General features: G+C 48.1%; 1 protein-coding gene across 9 annotated transcripts in view; it reads left to right on the top strand.

Annotated features, from left to right (window-relative positions):
• Window positions 1-17,572, top strand: part of AGAP1 (ArfGAP with GTPase domain, ankyrin repeat and PH domain 1) — a 523,916-nt gene that overhangs the window by 261,738 nt on the left and 244,606 nt on the right. The window lies entirely within an intron of this gene.

A 17,572-nucleotide genomic window follows, 5' to 3' on the forward strand; every position in this document is an offset into this window, starting at 1 on the left:
CGAGGCTGAGCTGGCTTCAAAGGCTGCCTTTGTAGCTCGGCTTTGATTGGGCCACTGGCCGCCAGTCGACAGGGGTAAATCAGATCGCCGTACAAGAGCCCCTTGTGATCACAGGAATAGCCCGATGTGGCCCTAATTTGCTCTCGCAGACGGACATCTGAACACTGTTTCAGGCTGGTTTGTAACAACGAGGCAATTAGTTGTGATAATCATAGCCGGTGTGTCAGCTGCGCGCTCTTGTTTGTAATTTGCTAATGAAGGAATTGTAACTTTGATTACGTTCAGTTTCATTTAGACCTTATTATATAAAGGAACATTTACAGCTGTAATGTGGGGCCTTAATTAAACTTCCTCATTACACAACAGGACTTGAATTCAAGCATTTGTTTTGGCCTATGTCGCTAGCCTGGAATAGGTTTTCATTAGCCCAGAAACCGGGTACCAAATTACTTTATGTCTCAAGTAAAATGGGAATTCACGTGACATATTTTGCTATTATAGTTCCAAGGAAAATAAAAATAAAGACTTCGACCCAGCACTGTGGCTCCTGGAAATAGCATCTTTTACTTTGTGGAAGAAGTCCAATTGATTTAGAGTGCATTCTGCTTGAGAGAGGGAAAAAAAAATCTGCGGGCAGGATAATAGCTCTGCCTGTTAAGAACATGGCTGTGACCATTTTGTCCCTCTGGGTGATTCCCATTTGCCGGCTTCTTTCGTGGGCACCCAGACAGTTTTCTGGACCTTTCCGGGACTCCGGTTGGCACCGGCCGCCCTTCCAGGGCTGGAGTCAGTGTACAAATACGGCCTCAGCCACCTGAACCAAGCAGGAACGCAGCGATGGCTGGGGCCGGGTGGTTTCAGCGTGGACGGATGGGAACAGCTTGGTCAGGGCCTGAGCGGGGACTCCGGAAACATTCAGATCCTGGACCACAAATGTGCGGACTGGCTCCGGGCGCCATGGAGAAAAAACCTTCTCCCTCCGCTTGGCTGGGGGGTGATGTCCTCACTCTAAAATGGTTTTCTTACTGTCGAGGTCCACACACATCATTGCTTATTCTTCTCTTTGTGTGCCTTTACTTGTACACCAAGCTGTCTACAGGAGCTGATTTTAACGTGTGATTTTTCTATTGATTCTGTTTCAGCTGGAATTATGAAAATCATTTAACTCCTTTTCTCTCATTTAAAACATGGGTCCTGGGACATTTCCTGTTGGGAATATTAAAACTTAATTCTAGATACCGTTTCCTTGATTCACACCTATTGTTAGGTGGGGGTGCCGCCCTCCACGCGGGCGGGGCAGGCCCCTGGCGTAATTGGAGCCTTCCCTCAGTTCATACCCTGCTCATCTGCAGAGGGGGCCGCTGTACAGGCTAGGTTTTCAATATGTGCGCCGACTGGAGTTGACCATCAAGCGTAAAATGAGTATTATCCAGTCTTTGGAAGCCTTTCAATTGTGAATGTTCAGAATAATCTTGTTGAAATCTAAATCATGGTCTGATTTCCCAAGGAGTCGTGGTTCAGGAGCACGCTCAGATCCTTGTCCTTCGTGGCTTCCCCCACGTGCAGCCACGGGCAGATTCCCTTCTAGAAGTGCACACCTGTCAGATCAGAGTCTCCTGTGGAAGAACCTTCCAGGCCTCAGATTCCTCATCTGTGAAATGGGCCCTGGATGATAATCAGAGTCCCTTGAAACACCGGGATGTGGAGATTCCAGAGAGATTTTTTTTAAGTTCCAGCAAAACTGGGTTTTCCAATTAGTCATGCTCGGGGCACCTTTGTTGGAGCCTTTCTGTGGGTCGCAGGGATTGATGTGGGTTTATAGATGGTCCTACAGATTTATCTCACATGCCCATGTGTGCCCGGTTTGTAAAGGATCGAGATCGTTAGAGACCGTCTGAATTCCTAACCCTCCCCGAGTGGTGACTTCAACCAGCGGAAATGAGAAGCAGGAGTGCAGAGGAAGGAGCCAGTGGCCGGCATGTTCTTTCTAGACACTGGCCAGACCTGTTGTCGAGGAAACGAACAGTTAGATGAGTGCTTAATATTGGTTAAGTGCTTTTCATATAGCGACCCCATGAACCCTCCACACTGCCACAGGTGAGGTAGCTGTGGTGTCCTTGCTTTAAATGGACAGGGAGAGCACTCCAGACCAGGCCACTTAGGGAAGCGATGGGGCCAGGGTCTGGACCCTAGCCCCTCGCCCCAGCACCTGTGCTCTCTCCATAGCCAGTTGGGAAAAGCCTTCAGAAAGCTTAGAAAGCGGAGTTACGTGTTTTAAATTAAACAAGTGAGCCCTGACCTCAGACAGATACATTACGCCTATGTAGAGAAGAAACTTCCAAGATGGCCAGCCACGACATATTTCTCGGGGGACCATGGCGTCCCGCTCATGTGCTCCAGGCCTGGGAGGGCTCGCTTTGCCCCACCTTGGTTTCCTTTGCTACCATGTCCTTCTCCCCAGCATGGGCCCTTGGCCTTCCCGCACAGCCACGTTCAGGACTTGTTCTGCGCATGGGAGCCCCATATCCCGGCTCATGGGTCCGTTGCCCCTCGGCAGAGAAACTGTCCTGGATCCTCAGCGACCCCCCAGGGGCTGGTGATGGTGATGGGTCTGGGACCGGCCAGTGTTTTTGATCATCACAGACTCTTTCTTCCCCCTCCTCACAGGAATCTTGTAGCAGCTGGTTTAGGACACAAACAAGGCGGCCGGCAACACGCTCTGCCCCCAGACTCATGTTTGTCCAGCTTGAATGTGTTCCAGCAGATTATTTTAACCACGCTTTGCTCACGTTCCGCAGCTCGTTCATTTTGAGAACGGAGGCCTCTTCCCCCAGTGTGGGACCTGGCTGGAGCGTGCAAGGCGGGAATTCCACCTCTCCCCCTTTGCCCCCGTTAAAGATTCCTCATCAAGAATATGACTGCTTTTCTGCAAAATAACTTCGTTTTTGAGGATCGGGGCCCACCTCTCCTTTTTTGTCCTTTCTGGGGCCTTGGAGGAGAATTGGTTCAATGAGTTCTATTTTTCCTTCTTTTTTTTTTTTTTAAACTAATAAGATAAGGTCTGTTCGAATAAAAATTAAAAAGCAAAGCAAGAAAAATAAAAAAAGCCAGAGGCCCAGCTCAGCGGCGAGTGGGCTTGTCACGTATTAATTTTTCATTGCTGTGGAGAGTTGTACATACATAATCACTTGATTGCAGTGGGAGTTAGGGAGCTCCTATGGTGTCATTTGCATAAATCTTGTTAAGTCAATGGCAGTTAATGAAGTACAAATGAGCCCGGAGAAGGTGACATGCAAATCGTGGGTGGCAGATGGGAGGTCTGTTTGGGGGACGGCAGCTGTGTGCTCTCCTTTCTTTCTTTCCCTTTGGCATTTTTTAATCTCTATATTATAGTACAGATCCGCAGCCTCAGCCCTGGCCTCTCCCCTTCTCGGCGGACTCCCGGCCAGAGCCCGGCCTCCTCCTGCCCCCGCCGCACTCGCTCCGCGGAAACAGACGTGACGGCCTCACCTCGCCTCCCGCTTCCTAACATACACTGGGGTGTATTTGAATCTTTTAGACTCTTGGTCCACTTGTCTTGTCATGCTTACACAACTGAGAATACATATTTCACTTGGTGAGACAAACACACCAGCTTCTCACTAAATACTTGGAGAGAGTGTGTTGTCTCCTGGAAGACTTTGAAGAATGAAAAAGAGTAAGAAATACTGTCTTTGCCTCATTATGCTTCCTTGTGGGAGTCTGGTCTTCCCCCTTGACACAGGCCAACAGTGTTTACCCAGCATGACCCCCTTCGCACATGGGCTGTGGGCCCTAAGGGGGGCAGGCATCCCAGGGTTGGTCAGAAACGAGAGGTTCTGGAAGTGGACAGGCGCCCTCTGAGTCAGGCTGCGGCAGAGACCCCTGCCCATCGGTGCAGACCCCTCAGGCCTGTCTCAGTCATCACTAGGGGTCCCTCACCTGCTGGTTTGTGTTTACAGCTCCAAGTGCCAGCAGGCCTCACTGTGAACTTTGAGAGATTGATGGGCAAAACATCTGCTTCCTGCTTTCAGAAGTTTTTTTTTTTTTTTTTTTAATCTGTTTCATCAACTGGGTGATATCTGAGAGAAACTAGTCTCTGTGGACTTTGAAGAGAGGCAGGCAGAGAGGCGTGTGGGGGCAGCCTCTGCTTGGTGGCCACTGTGGCGGTCCCTCGGGAGCCACCGGGGCGTCGGTGCTCGCGCTGCGTATCCAGCTGGGCACTCTCCCGGTCTCGGGCTTGCGAGGGGGCGCTGCAGGCCGAGGTCAGCACACTTAGGTTTGGGAAGGATGCCCCAGGGATGCATCAAAGGCATGAAATGTCCTCCGAACACCTGTCTTTAAGTCTTCACTTTGACCTTGAACCTGGATGTCATGGTCCCCTCTGGAGGAGGGTGGACACTTTTCAACAGCCACCTGAAGTTACCAGAAAACCCTCCCCAAAGCCCTCAGCCAGGCCCACCTGCATGGAACTTTCTGGTAGCACTCTGCCACTGGGCAGAAGCAGTGCTTGATTTTGATTCTCAGCCGAGTAGAAAGAAGCAATTGTCAAGTAAGTGAAAGGCACCTCTGGAGTTAATCCCCTTGGCCAGCCTACCGCAGGCCACTGACCCATGTTGTCTGGTACCTGGGATCAGCCCCGGGGGGCGGTGGGGGGGTGGCTTGTGTGGTGCTGGCAGAATAAAAACTGCCTAATGACGCTCACTTTAACCTCTCATAGTTTGACACTGGTCACGGTCAAGTGCCAGCCAGTGCTTTTGCAGAGGAGATAAAATTGAGGAGCGGGCTGAAAGTTCTGGGGGGTTTGGAAGAGGGGAGGGCGCCCTGTTCTCCCCCCCAGGAGCACAGCAGGAGCTCCCTCCTGGGGTCCGTCCTGCCCTCTGAGCGCAGTGTCTACAAGGTGTCGGCATCACGGCTCCTGTCTGTCAGGCCTGACCACAGAGGAGCCAAGGTGAGCGAAAGGCGCCCTGAGAATACGCTGTTCACCCATGTGGCAAATCAGCTCTGCCCGGGCATCGGGGGCCCATTTAGTTCCCCAGAAGCAGATAATTTACTGGCGTGGACCCCAGTGCCCTGAAAGCTAATTTACCTCACTTGGGTGAACAACTCCCTGAGAGTATTGCATCTGGCCTGGCTCACGACAGACTCAGCCAATTACGATTATTAATTTAATGGGTCAGGTGGGTGCATCACATGCTTTTAATTTGACTCCTCAAATATCAGACTGTCATTGGAAAAACAGTTCAGACTCTCTGGATGCCTGGGTAGGAATTGACAATCGTCTGTCTTGGACTAAAGAGGACACACCCCCCACCACCCCGGACCCCTTTGGCAGCGTGGGTGGGTGACAGGGCGGTCCAAACAGAATGCCTGAAGAAACTACATTAACCAAAACACAGAATCCGTCATTTAAATATAAATCTGCAAAGCAATTTAAAACGCAACTCCCCTTAATCCCGCAGGCTGTAGGAGGGGGACACAGAGCGGAGTGCTTGCAAGTGCTTTGTATGCCATGAACTGCCACGCAGACATAATGTTCTTCCCAGTAAGGCTCAATGTGTCCTCTGTGGATCCGTAATCCAGGAGCTGGGATAATATCTGACTAAGTGATTCATTCAGCAAAATGTTGTTTATTTTCTTTAAAAGTTCAACAGTGATGGTGAAGCCCAATTCCCCACGAGCTCAGCAACGCAAGCTCACACACAAATAGAGGAAAGTTCCCCAAAGCCAGCGCTGGCATGAATCACTGGAGTTTATTTTTGTCCGGATGAATCAATAAGGTATTTGTTCCAGGAGTTATTTCTCATCAGACACAGTCAGCTTGGAACAGTCGCGTGCTCATCCCATGTAGACGTGTTCTGGTACCCTGCTAGGGGCTCAGGGAAGCGCAGGAGTCTACCAGCCAGCCTGGGCTCACACACAGTGAAGACCCCACCCCAGGACTGGCAGATGAGCGTTGGAATGGAGCTGTGTGGCAGGGACCCTGGGAGCCCCAGGAGCTGAGGAAAGATGGATTCTCCTGAGCTGGAAAGGTGTGGGGCTAAGGAGGGAGGGTGACATGGAGGTGGGGGGCAGGCAGAGGCCGTTGTCAGAGGCAGGAGGGGCACAGAATGAGCGAAGTGGCGGGAAGGAGGGGTGCTGGGAGAGGCTGTGACGAAGGCAACCTGGAAAGCCTGGGGTGTCCCGTGGCCAGAGGCTCTGGCTGGCCTTGAGGGGATGTTGGAAGGAGTGTTGGTTTCCCCGTGTCTGCCAGGGGCGCCATGCCATGTCTCCACAACATGGCAACGTGGGGGTGTGAGACTGAGGACAGTATAAAGCTCAGGGCTCCAGGCCCCCCCCCACGCCCCCCATCCCGGGGACAGCACCTGCAGGGCAGTGTCGCCGAGGACCAGAGCAGCCTTTCCTTTGTAGAGCAACCCTTGGCCACTGTTCTCCCTCGTCAGAGGGTTTCTTCCCTCCGGCTACTTTATCCCCTAGGGTTTATGATGATGGGTAAATGTAATCCGTCAGGGTATTAGCAGTCGCCAGCACTTAGTATTTCTGAGTGCCAGAGACCGTCTCCATTTGACAGATGAGGAAGGAAGGTTCGAAGAAAAAGTAACTTGCCCAGCGTCACATGGTGTGTCCGTCTGCGAGGACCGCCCTGACAAAGAACCCAGACGAGGGGCTTCAGCCACACTGATTTCTAGAGACTGCAAGTCCAGGGTCAGGGCGCTAGCAGCATCGGTTTCCGGTGAGGACTCTCCCGGGCTTGTGTGTGGCTCCATTCCGCTCTGTCTTCACATGGCCTCTCCTCTGTCCATCGAGTCCTGGTGTCTGTTCCTCTCCTCCAGGCCACCAGTCGGCCTGGAGGAGGGCCCCGCCCTTAATGACCTCAGTTAACCTTAATTACCTCTCTAAGGACCCTGTCTCCAAGTACGGTCACACTGGGAGTTAGAGCTCCAGCGTCTGGACTTGGGGGGCGCCTAATTCAGCCCATAACGTGGGGCTGATTAATAACAGAGCCGGGGTAGGAGCTCGGGTGTGTGTGACCGCAAGGAACACTTGCAGTCATCTCTCCTATAATAGTCTTCGGCCTTAGGCCTTCCTAATATTACAAGGGAAGGCCGCTGTGTTCCTGTCCATACGTTTGAGAATCGAAAGAACCTACTCTATGAGGCTCCATGTACAGAATGATAAACATACAGTAGTCAGAATATTCTGATTGGAGGGTTGTAGCATGCATCCTCCGAAGTGGCAGTAAAGCAAGAATCTGAAATAAACCTTGTGGGAACACACCCTTTCATGAAGCGTGTGCAGTACCTTTTAGAAATTCAGGCAGTGGAGACCCTTCTGGTTGGTTTTAAAAAGAAAAGCTGCAATAATCCGTGATTTCGTTGGGGCCTTCCCTGTGCAGGGTGGCTCCTAGGGACCGTGGGCACATTCAGGCCTGGAGCCAGGGATGGCCAGGAAAAGCATGTTTATTCAGCAAGTGCCTGCCGTCCTGGAGTTCATCTTACACACGGCTTCCCTTCCAAAAAAACCAAAAAAATCCATCATGTCCACAAGTTACCTAACCTGTCACAGTGCTGTGTGTTTTGTTAGTTTATCGCAGGTACAAGAGAAAGCGCTCAGAGAACATGTCATTATTGAAGGAAAGGTGTGGCGGGAGCACGGTGACCTCACCGCGAAGGTGGTGAGGGGCTGTAAACCCTCAACCATGGGCCACAGGTTTGCGCGTACACCCTGCAGACCGACGTCTGCCGAGACGCCGGAGAAAATCATAGCATCACAATCTCATTTCAGCTTGGCTTCGTTGAGCAGCTCCCACTGGAGGACTCTCGTTCTCCACATGTAAGAATGCAGAACGTGGACTAGGACTTCTCACAAGCTGGCTTTTGTCCTTTGTGAGTAGAAAGTGCGGAAAACAAGTGAGCGCCTCCCCTCCTGGCAGGAAGAATCACACTGGCCATCAGAAATCCGTGTTCTGTATAAAAACAGCAGCAGTGAAACTCCGTGGGCCGTTTGGCTGCTGGACTGAACACTTCCCCAAAAACCATTGGTGGGCCTCCGGCTGTATCAGCTGGTGCCCCAGGCACTCCCCGGGGGCTCCTGGCCCCTGCGCATGCTCCCTGCCCACAGTCCGAAGTCCTAGAGAAGGTGACCTTGTAAGTCTTCCCACCCCCTGTCTCAGGAAAGACATCCGACCGTGATGCTTTGGTGTTTTTTGTTTTTTTTTTTTTTTTTTTAAGATTTTATTTATTTGAAGGAGAGAACACGAGCAGGGGGAGGGGTAGAGGGAGAATCAGACTCCCCACTGAGCCGGAGGCCCGATGCAGAACTCCATCCCAGGACCCTGGGATCATGACCTGAGCCGAAGGCAGACGCTTAGCCGACTGAGCCGCCCAGCCGTCCCCAGGCAGTGATGGTTTTATCAGAGTTTTGAGTAGCAAAAACACCCTTTCCTTTCTTGCATCTCACAAGGGGACTTAGGTCCAACTGACTTACCAATGGCCAGATCTTCAAACCCTTGGTATGAAAGCTGACACTGTAATTAAATATGTAGCCATTTGGTGGAATAGTATAAAATGGGCATGGGAAGGGCTTAGGCATGGGAAATATATTTGTAGTTAGATGCTTTTATAAAGTACCTAATATCATAAGTATGTTTGTAGATTGGCAAAAAAAGGATACATTTTTTTTTTAAAGATTTTATTTATTTGACAGAGACAGCCAGCGAGAGAGGGAACACAAGCAGGGGGAGTGGGAGAGGAAGAAGCAGGCTCCCAGCAGAGGAGCCTGATGTGGGGCTCGATCCCAGAACGCTGGGATCACGCCCTGAGCCAAAGGCAGACGCTTAATGACTGCGCCACCCAGGCGTCCCAAAAAGGATACATTTTTTTTAAAAATGTACTACTAACACCTCAGGGCCTTCCCAAACCTTGTCTTCCCCCAATTCAGGGAGACCTACACACCGCTGTGCTTCAGTGCTCACATTTCCACCTGCTTCAGACGTCCACACGATGAACCAGACAGACGATAATTGTTAGGTTATCATAGCAGCGCTGGCCCCCCTTCCTTGGTGCCTGTTGTGCGTCGGTGACTGTTAGATGCTTCAGTCGTATGCCCTTATTTAATTCTCTGTCAGGCTAGGGCACAGCTTTTGCCAACAGGAGACGGGAAGTCCAAGGCTCAGTGGGGTTAAGTCCTACAGCAGATGAGGTTCCCGCACTAACCAGTGTCAGAGCTGGGATTCAAATCGAAGAGTGTTGTAGAGTATGTTTCTAGAAGGGTCTTCCGTGCCCCACCCCCCACCCCCCAATTTAATCCGTGCTTACAAGAGCCGTCTTTTCTAAACCAGATCAAAAATCAGGTAAATGGTATCCACTCCTCATGGGGTTCCATGTGTCATGTGGGGCCATCCTCAAAAGCGTGTGCTGTCTGGCACCCGGACTGACCGTGATACCCACGTGGCAGCATGTCTCATGGCCCGGAGGTTGACCAGTTGGTCAGGGCTGGCTCATGAGAGAGTTTGACCTGATCTAGGCACGTGGGGCATACGTGGCTCCTAGCTTTGGCTGGTACTGGTCCCTTTAGTCTGTGCTTGTCACTGTCTTCCTGTCTTTGGGACCCAAGTCAAATGCCTACTGTTCCAGAAAAACTTAAGCCTTCAAGGATTGTGGCGTCTTTCCCCCTCCTCCCTCCCAAGACACTCCATCAGGTCTTGGGATCCTGCTGCCATCTTGTCTGATGCTCATCGGTGTGTGCATTCGTCATGCGTCCGCTCCCCCTTCCCCCCACCCGGTGTGCTCCCACGCTTCCAGAGGGGTGCTCACTGGCAGAGCGCCTCCCCTGCTGTGTCGAGTAGGGAGGCAAGCATGGTCACAGGAGCTCACTAGTGTATAATTTCATGTTTGTTGTAAAGAGTATGTTCCATTGGAGAAGCTGCACCCAGCGTTGTTATATTTTAAAAAATGGAATAAATTTTAATTCAGTGTTCTTTACACTTAACTGTTTCATGTGCATTGAAACTATATTTAGGTAAAACACAAAAGGTACATTTTTTAACCACCCAAGAATCAAACCATTGTCAGTGACCAAAATCATTTGTGAAAACCAGTTTCTTATAAAACTTCTCTGCTCATTTTCAATATTCATACAGAAGAAATTCCATCTAAGTAAATATCTTCATTATGTAATTTTGTTTATAAGAATTGTTTTATGTCAAACTTGCAAATTTTAGTAACTGGACTGTGTCTGTAATTGCCAGATTTTTACCCCATTCTTCATTCCGCATTAACCAGAGCCTTCGTGATTGTAATTAGTGCTAAAAACAAGAATATGTTTATCCACATGAAGTTATTCTGTAGAAAAATAATTCACATTATTCTTAATATACATTAACTTTTATGGAAATATATAAATATATCTGCTGTACAGACATACTACTGGGGCTATAAGTAACTTGCAAGAGATGATTTGGAAATGAAAAACCACAGGAAGCAAATAAACATGGATGGATATTTGGTCTTTCTTTGTGGATATCTAAAGTATCGGAAACTTAAAACAATGAGAAATCATTTTATACTTAGGTTTATAACTAACAAAGCATGACAAATTCCTTTTAGCAAAAGTTAGTTTAAAAATAAAGTTCTAGAAATGGATTGCTATGTCACTAAAAGTTGGCCTGGTCTTCTTGGAGGGTATAAAAAATTTTATTCACTTTTTCCCATTAATCTCTCTGCTAGAAATTTATCCCCAAGGAATAATTCACCAAGAGAAAGGGGGAAAAAATCTTAAGTGTACAAAAATGTTCATAGCAGAATTATTTATAATATCCAAATCCTGGGAACTACTGGTGGTCCAACAAGTGAGGAATTAGATTAGCGAAGGTCACTAAGTAGTGCTACGATTGGCAGCCGCTAGAACTTTCACTTTGGGGATTGTGGAGAGGTGTGACAAGTGTTTATAAAACAGTAAGTAAAGCCATAAAACTGTATAATAATCAGAACATGAAAATAATTGTGTATTTGGTTTAAAGTTGGATGAATAGGAACACGAGACATGAGCTGGGGATTAAAGGACAGCTTTAATATTTTAAACTCTCTCTTGTGAAATAGTTTTGCAAACGCTGCAGAGCCAGTGCAGGGTTCCACATGCCCTGCGCCCAGCTCCCCCCGACGCCAGCCGTTCCCACGAGCACAGCACAGCCGTGGCAGCCAGGACGCCCACGGCGGCGCCCAGCCTCAAACCTCATTCCGCTTCCATCTCTGGGTGCAGCCCAGGGTCCCCGCGTGCATGGGGTCGCTTCATCCCTTTGGTCACCTCCACCCTGAGACTGCTCTGCACTCTGTCTTAAATTCCGTGACCTTGATGCTGTTTGAGGAATGCTGCAGGAAGACTGCAGGATGCCCCTCAATGTGCACTGCCTGCTGCTCGTGACCCGGTTGAGGGGATGCATTTGGGGCTGGAGGACCACAGCGGTGTTCTGTCCTTCTTGGTGCCCTCAGCAGGGGGCACATGGTAGCCGCGGATGTATTTTACTGTTGGTAGCATTAACCATGGCCATTTGGTTCAAGTGGGGTCTGCCGGGTTTCTCTATCAGAAGTGATTATTTTTCCCTTTGATGACAATGAATTGATGAATATCTTGGGGAAATACTTAGAGACCGTGCTGATAGTCTGTAAAAATATTTTTAATGATATAAGTTGTATTCAATAAGTAGGTTTTAAAAAATGAAGACAATTTTCTTCTGATAAATGTGCATTGTCTTGAATAAAATGCCCTGGGTGCTGCGTGTGTGTGTGTGTATAGAGCAAAGCTAAATTTTCCTCTATACCGAGTGAGTTAGAAGTCTAAATACCACGAAATGCCTCTTCTAATCAAGGAAATTTCAAGAGCAGAAGTTATAAGTACACTGGTACTTTTTTTTATTAATAATATTTTTTTATTATATTATGTTAGTCACCATACAGTATATCCCTGGTTTTTGATGTAAAGATCCATGATTGATTAATTGCGTATAACACCCAGTGCACCGTGCAATACGTGCCCTCCTTACTACCCATCACTGGTCTATCCCATTCCCCCACCCCCACTGAAGCCCTCAGTTTGTTTCTCAGAGTCCATAGTCTCTCATGCTTCATTCCCCCTTCTGATTACCCCCCCTTTCTTTATCCCTTTCTTCCCCTACCGATCTTCCTAGTTCTTGTGTTCCATAGATGAGAGAAACCATATGATAATTGTCTTTCTCTGCTTGACTTATTTCACTTAGCATTATCTCCTGCAGTGTCGTCCATGTTGCAGCAAATGTTGAGAAATCGTTCTTTTTGATAGCTGAGTAATATTCCATTGTATATATGGACACTAGTACTTTAAAATACTTACTGGCCTTTTAGTAGTAAATACAATGCAAAAATATTTCACAGCCTGAAAGGACCACTAAGATCGTCCCAATGTTCTTTTTTCTTTCTTCAGTTCTTTTTTTAAATTTTTATTTAAATTGAATTTAGTTAACATATAGTGTATTACTAGTTTCAAAGGTAGAATTCCGTGATTCATCAGCTGCATGTAACACCCAGCGCTCATTCCATCACGTGCCCAACTTAGTGTCCATCACCCCGTCACCGCATCCCCCTGCCCCCCTCCCTCCAGCAATTGTCTTTCTTTTTTTAATCTTCCATTGATTTACCATCTAAGAACGGTCAAGTAAGTGCTTCTCTCCTCCCTCCTATCTTGGGCAAGGGAGGATAATTTTGAAACTTCTTGGGCCTTTGAAGAGCTGGAGGAGCCTGAGGGGATGGGGGGTGGAGGAGGTGAAGAGGAGCTTGAGGGGGTGGGGAGGAGCCCTGAGGTGGGGTGGGGAGGGGTGAGGAGGAGCTGGAGCATTGGGAGTGTGAGTGGACCTGGTGAGAATGGAGAGGCAGTTTGCAAACTGAGGGGAACCTGAGGCTGTAGGTCTTGAAGGGTGGGCACATGGTAGCTTCTTGGGTGACCCTAAGAGCACTGAATGCTCAGAGCACCGCCGTGGCCCGGGTGCTGTGTCAGGTTGGTGTAAAGCAGGAAGGAAGCATCACAACAGTTCTCTTGAAAACCAAGGTCTGTTGGGTTTGGTCTCAGATTTGTTTTCTGGTGTTTTTTTGTTTTGTTTTGTCATGAGAACTGAAGTTCTACTTGAGATTTCACCTATTTTTCTAAGGTAATTTATCTCAGAGAATGGAGAGTATACATGGGTACATGTGTATGTATGTATTTATACAAGTGTGTGTGTATGTGATGTATTAATATATACAAATTACATGTATTAACCCTAAGAGGGTTTGTTTTGTTTTCCCGCCAAGCGTCCCATTTTTGCCCACACCACTACATGTTCTGCTGGTGCTCAGACGGGACTGCAGCGGCCCTGGCATAGCAAACGTGCTGTTTCTAAAGCTGCAGGAGGTCCACGTTTTGCACGTGGGGAAACTGAATCCTGGGAAGGTGATGTCACTTTCCCAGGGTTACACCTTATGGGGCGGGATCCAGGTCCCATCTTCTCTGATGCTCATTCCAGTGCTCCTTCCACTATTAACACCGACATCCTGGGCATTTTCTTCTCCCTTGGGCTTAAAAAATATATAGAAATAAATAATGTGTGCACCTATCTTGATTGTAATGTGACTGGCCATTTTTTTTTCTGAGTGGGACCCTTACACTCCATACTGTTTGATCCAGCTATTGTAAAAATGAGGAAGAGAATAAATAAAAATTACTGCATTTGGAAAGATCTGGTTCCTAAGGGTGGATGAATCCCTTCTTGGGGGCATTTCCTTATCCAGCGGCCTCACCGAGGCCCCAGCAACCCCCCGAGACTCTGTGGTGCTCTCTTTTACATTTTACAGATGAGAAATCATGAGGTGCATGATTTCATAAAGCCGGGAAGAGGCAAAGACAGGATTCAAACCCACGTCTGCCTCTTTTCAAAACACACAGTCTTGGCATTTAATGGCCTCGTCTACCGCCGAGCCTCCAGCATGACTTCCGCGGTTATAGTAAAAATTCAGGCACAGGGCAGCACCCAGACGCTGCTCTAAGCGACACCCGTGCCTAGCGGTCTTCGGTTGGCGGCACCCGTGCTCCACGGCACAGCCAGGCCTCCCATCAGAGCGCCTTCCCCGGTTTCAGAAGCCCTCTGAGTGTATTCCACAGCGGCTGTTGGTAATTGGAGTATCTGGGATTCACTGTGGTTTTAATTAGTTGATTACTAGTTCTTTAAAATGTACTGTACTCACTGTGGGTCTTGCAAATTGGTAACTGGTAGCTACCAGTATAATTAAATATTTCAAAGCACTTGGCTACAGTAGCATTGAACTGTGAAGAAATAATGTTGTATAGCCAATCAAAAAGAGATCCTTGTAAACTCATTTACAGCGGCAGTGTGTGTTAGGACCATCATAGAGATGCTTATTGCAGGAGAAATTAAAGATACAATTTTGTGCTAAGAGGCAATATAGAAATTAGTTCCTGAATTACTTGTTAATTGATTTGGTAATTCCCTTGGGTCTGCATGCTCTTTTTTCCCCCAGTTTTTGTTGTTGCATTCAGTTAACAGTGACTGTTCCCAGAGCAATAAAAATATTTTTCACACTTAGATTAGATCCGTCCTTACATCAGACTGCTGACATTCATATTTGCAGAACCAAAAAATATCTGCCTTAACTACACCCAGCATATTGTTGTTTTATGTGTGCTCATCAAGGTAACCAGTGCGTGCATTCGTGGCCCTGGATAATTTCAGCAGAAAGGAAGTGTGTTTTTATGTCTTGTGTCTGAGGAGGTTTCTCTGATTTTTCCCCTAATGGAAGCCCTCATTTTATTATCAACAGTGGTGGAGATTTGGCAGGCTTGATTTATGAAAGTCTTATTGTTTGCAATTCAGCAAGAATAACCATACAAAAGACCATTTGTGGAAAAGTGCAGATTGCTCCTAGAAATGATATTGGAAGAGAATGAGACCTGTTTCTCCTGTCGAGATTAAGTGTGGGTCAGACAGGAGCACTGTGAACCCCAGGCTGGCAGGGGGAGCCTCTGGGGCCCACTCCCTGCGTGGGGGCGGACCCTCCCCTCCTGCTGGCTGACGGACGGGAAATGACATTGGGATCCACGCACATATTTCTGCTGCTTCTGTGCAGGAGGCAGAAACTGTGGTCCTTTTGGGTTTTTGAAAGAAGAAACTGACCCCCCTTTGGACAGCTGCCAGCATGCTGGCCCCATCTTCATGGTGAAGAACACATTTCTCATCTTTTGGCTGTGCCTGTGGCCCAAAAGGGAACATCGAAGACTTTTTGGAAAATATCATGACCTCAGTTTTAGGCCAGTCTGTTACATTTTCTGTTGCCCTCCCCCCCCATCCCCTACCTGTATAAATATTATTACGCTTTTGTTAAATTCAAGGCAGTCGATGTTCATTTCAGTGTCTGTTCTTAAAAATGTATAGTAATGATTTATATTCAGTTAGGAAAAGCAGAAAATGTTTGCATTTAGCCTTGTCTCTATTAAAAAGTACAAAGTTGTGGCAGCAAAAAGTCATGTTTATCCTGAAATGTGAAAGCCATCCCAAATTTAGCCTCACCCGGGACCAGAAGATACATGCTAAGTCGGGCTACTGTCGAGCATGCCCTTTGAGGAAAGAGCTGCCTGGCTAGTTGTTGGCTTCAGTGGACAGAAGAGGAATACTCTGTGTGCTCCGTGCTCTAGACACGTTCCTTCTCGCTGCCCAGAAATGGGGTGGCTGGCATTTTCCTCATTCTCATGGTTTATTTGGGGCACATAAGACACAGCTCAGTCCTGCGGGAGATGCTGCTTGGGTCGACGTGGTACCTGACCAGGGTAACAGGTGCACTTCCAGCCTCATCATCATACACTGCGATTTTATTTATTTCTAATTCCATAACCATTGCTTCACTCCCCTCTACCTTATTTTAAAGGTTTTCTCATAGAACAGCTCTCTCAAAAGTTACTTCGTGAAGGCACCTGTGTCACTTTCCTCTGCCGATTATTTCAAAATGACCCAAATTTAGCTTAACAACCCCAGAAACAGTGGTTTTATAACCCTCTTCCCCCAATGCCACCAGCCTTGATGGAGTTAGATCAACCTGCTTTCAGTTGTCAGGTGGTGTAGATGGTTGTGGGTTCCCTTGTTAGAGGATTCAGCATCCAGTCCCATCACTGACCCTAAAGCGGGCCATCGGGGGCTTTCACAACCCCAGGCAGTTGTGTAGTCTTGAGCTGTGCTTCTCCCCAAACCGCAGAGGAGAGGAAATGCATCCCTTGAGAGGTCGGAAGGACACAGCTCTAAACATTTTATTTTGTTTATCTCTGACTTTTATTTTCTGCTTCATAAGTGTGTCTAATGCTGGAATATGTTTTCTGTTATTAGTTAAATTGCTGACTGTCTCCAAATATTTGAGCCAAGTTGGTATTCCACGGAAGCTCGCCTTGCTTGTTTACCAGGACCCTGACCCAAGAGCCCTAGGTTTACCGGGTCTCTGACCTGAGCGCCCCGGGTGTAGACCATAGGCTGCATCTCCTGCTGTGCAGGCCTGAGAGATTGGGAGCTGGCAGCGAGGGCTGGCAGTGAAGCTCCAAGGTGATGACTATTTCTCCATGATATTTCTCATGATATTTCTGCACTTTAATGACTATTTCTACTAATACTTGTACTAATAATTTTTAATGGTTCACACTGAGTAGGTGACATTTTGATACATTAATGAGCCTTATCAATGACTTTTAAAAGTTCTCTAGTCTGCCATGATGCTTTGCCACTGCCCCCCCAAAGGAAGGGTGAGAACGGCATATCCAGAGTTGTGACCCCCCTCTCTGCTCTCTGTGAGCTGTAAATGGTGGGGTCACACCAGCTGCCAGCTTTGAGAATAAGTCCATCACTGTCAGAGGTGTTGAATTACCCTTCCAAGGTTTGTCATGGAGGATTTCCCTTAAAAATCATTTGCCTGTACTAAAAGATCTGTCCGAATCCTTGAGAAGCACAAGCCTTGGAACGGTAGGGCGGTCTTCTGCGGTGGCCGTGTCCCTGACCAGGAGGCAGAGGGACAGCTGGGGAATTGCTAGTGTGTATGGGAGGAGAGGCCATAAGGAGAAGCTTCAGGAGTTGAAAATGCTGGAGGTTTGAAACAGGTAGGCTCTGTGAGATTCCTGCTGGGGGCAGGAGGCCTCCCCGGGCTGACGCTTGCCTGGGCCACTGTGGGTCCCGATGACTGGGTGTGGGCCATTTTGGCAGGATGATGACAAGTGTCCCAAAGAAAGGTCATTGCAGATAACCACCCTGAATTTTGCCTTTTGGGGGACAAGTGTTTTCTGGTTTGTTCTTGGGTTTCTAGGAAGTAATGGGTGTAACTCGGGTACCTTCTTGGGCACAAGATTTTCCGAAGGTGGAAACACTTGGAGAATGATGAAATGAGAGCCAACGGATGGTGTTCCGCACGCCAGGCCCTGGGGCTTCCCCGCCCATGGGTTGGCCTGTCGGGGCATCAACATCACATGGTTACGAATGGTTTCTAGTTTTTACTCTTTTTGG

Source organism: Ursus arctos, unplaced genomic scaffold (assembly GCF_023065955.2).
Source record: "Ursus arctos isolate Adak ecotype North America unplaced genomic scaffold, UrsArc2.0 scaffold_1, whole genome shotgun sequence".
NCBI lineage: Eukaryota > Metazoa > Chordata > Mammalia > Carnivora > Ursidae > Ursus > Ursus arctos.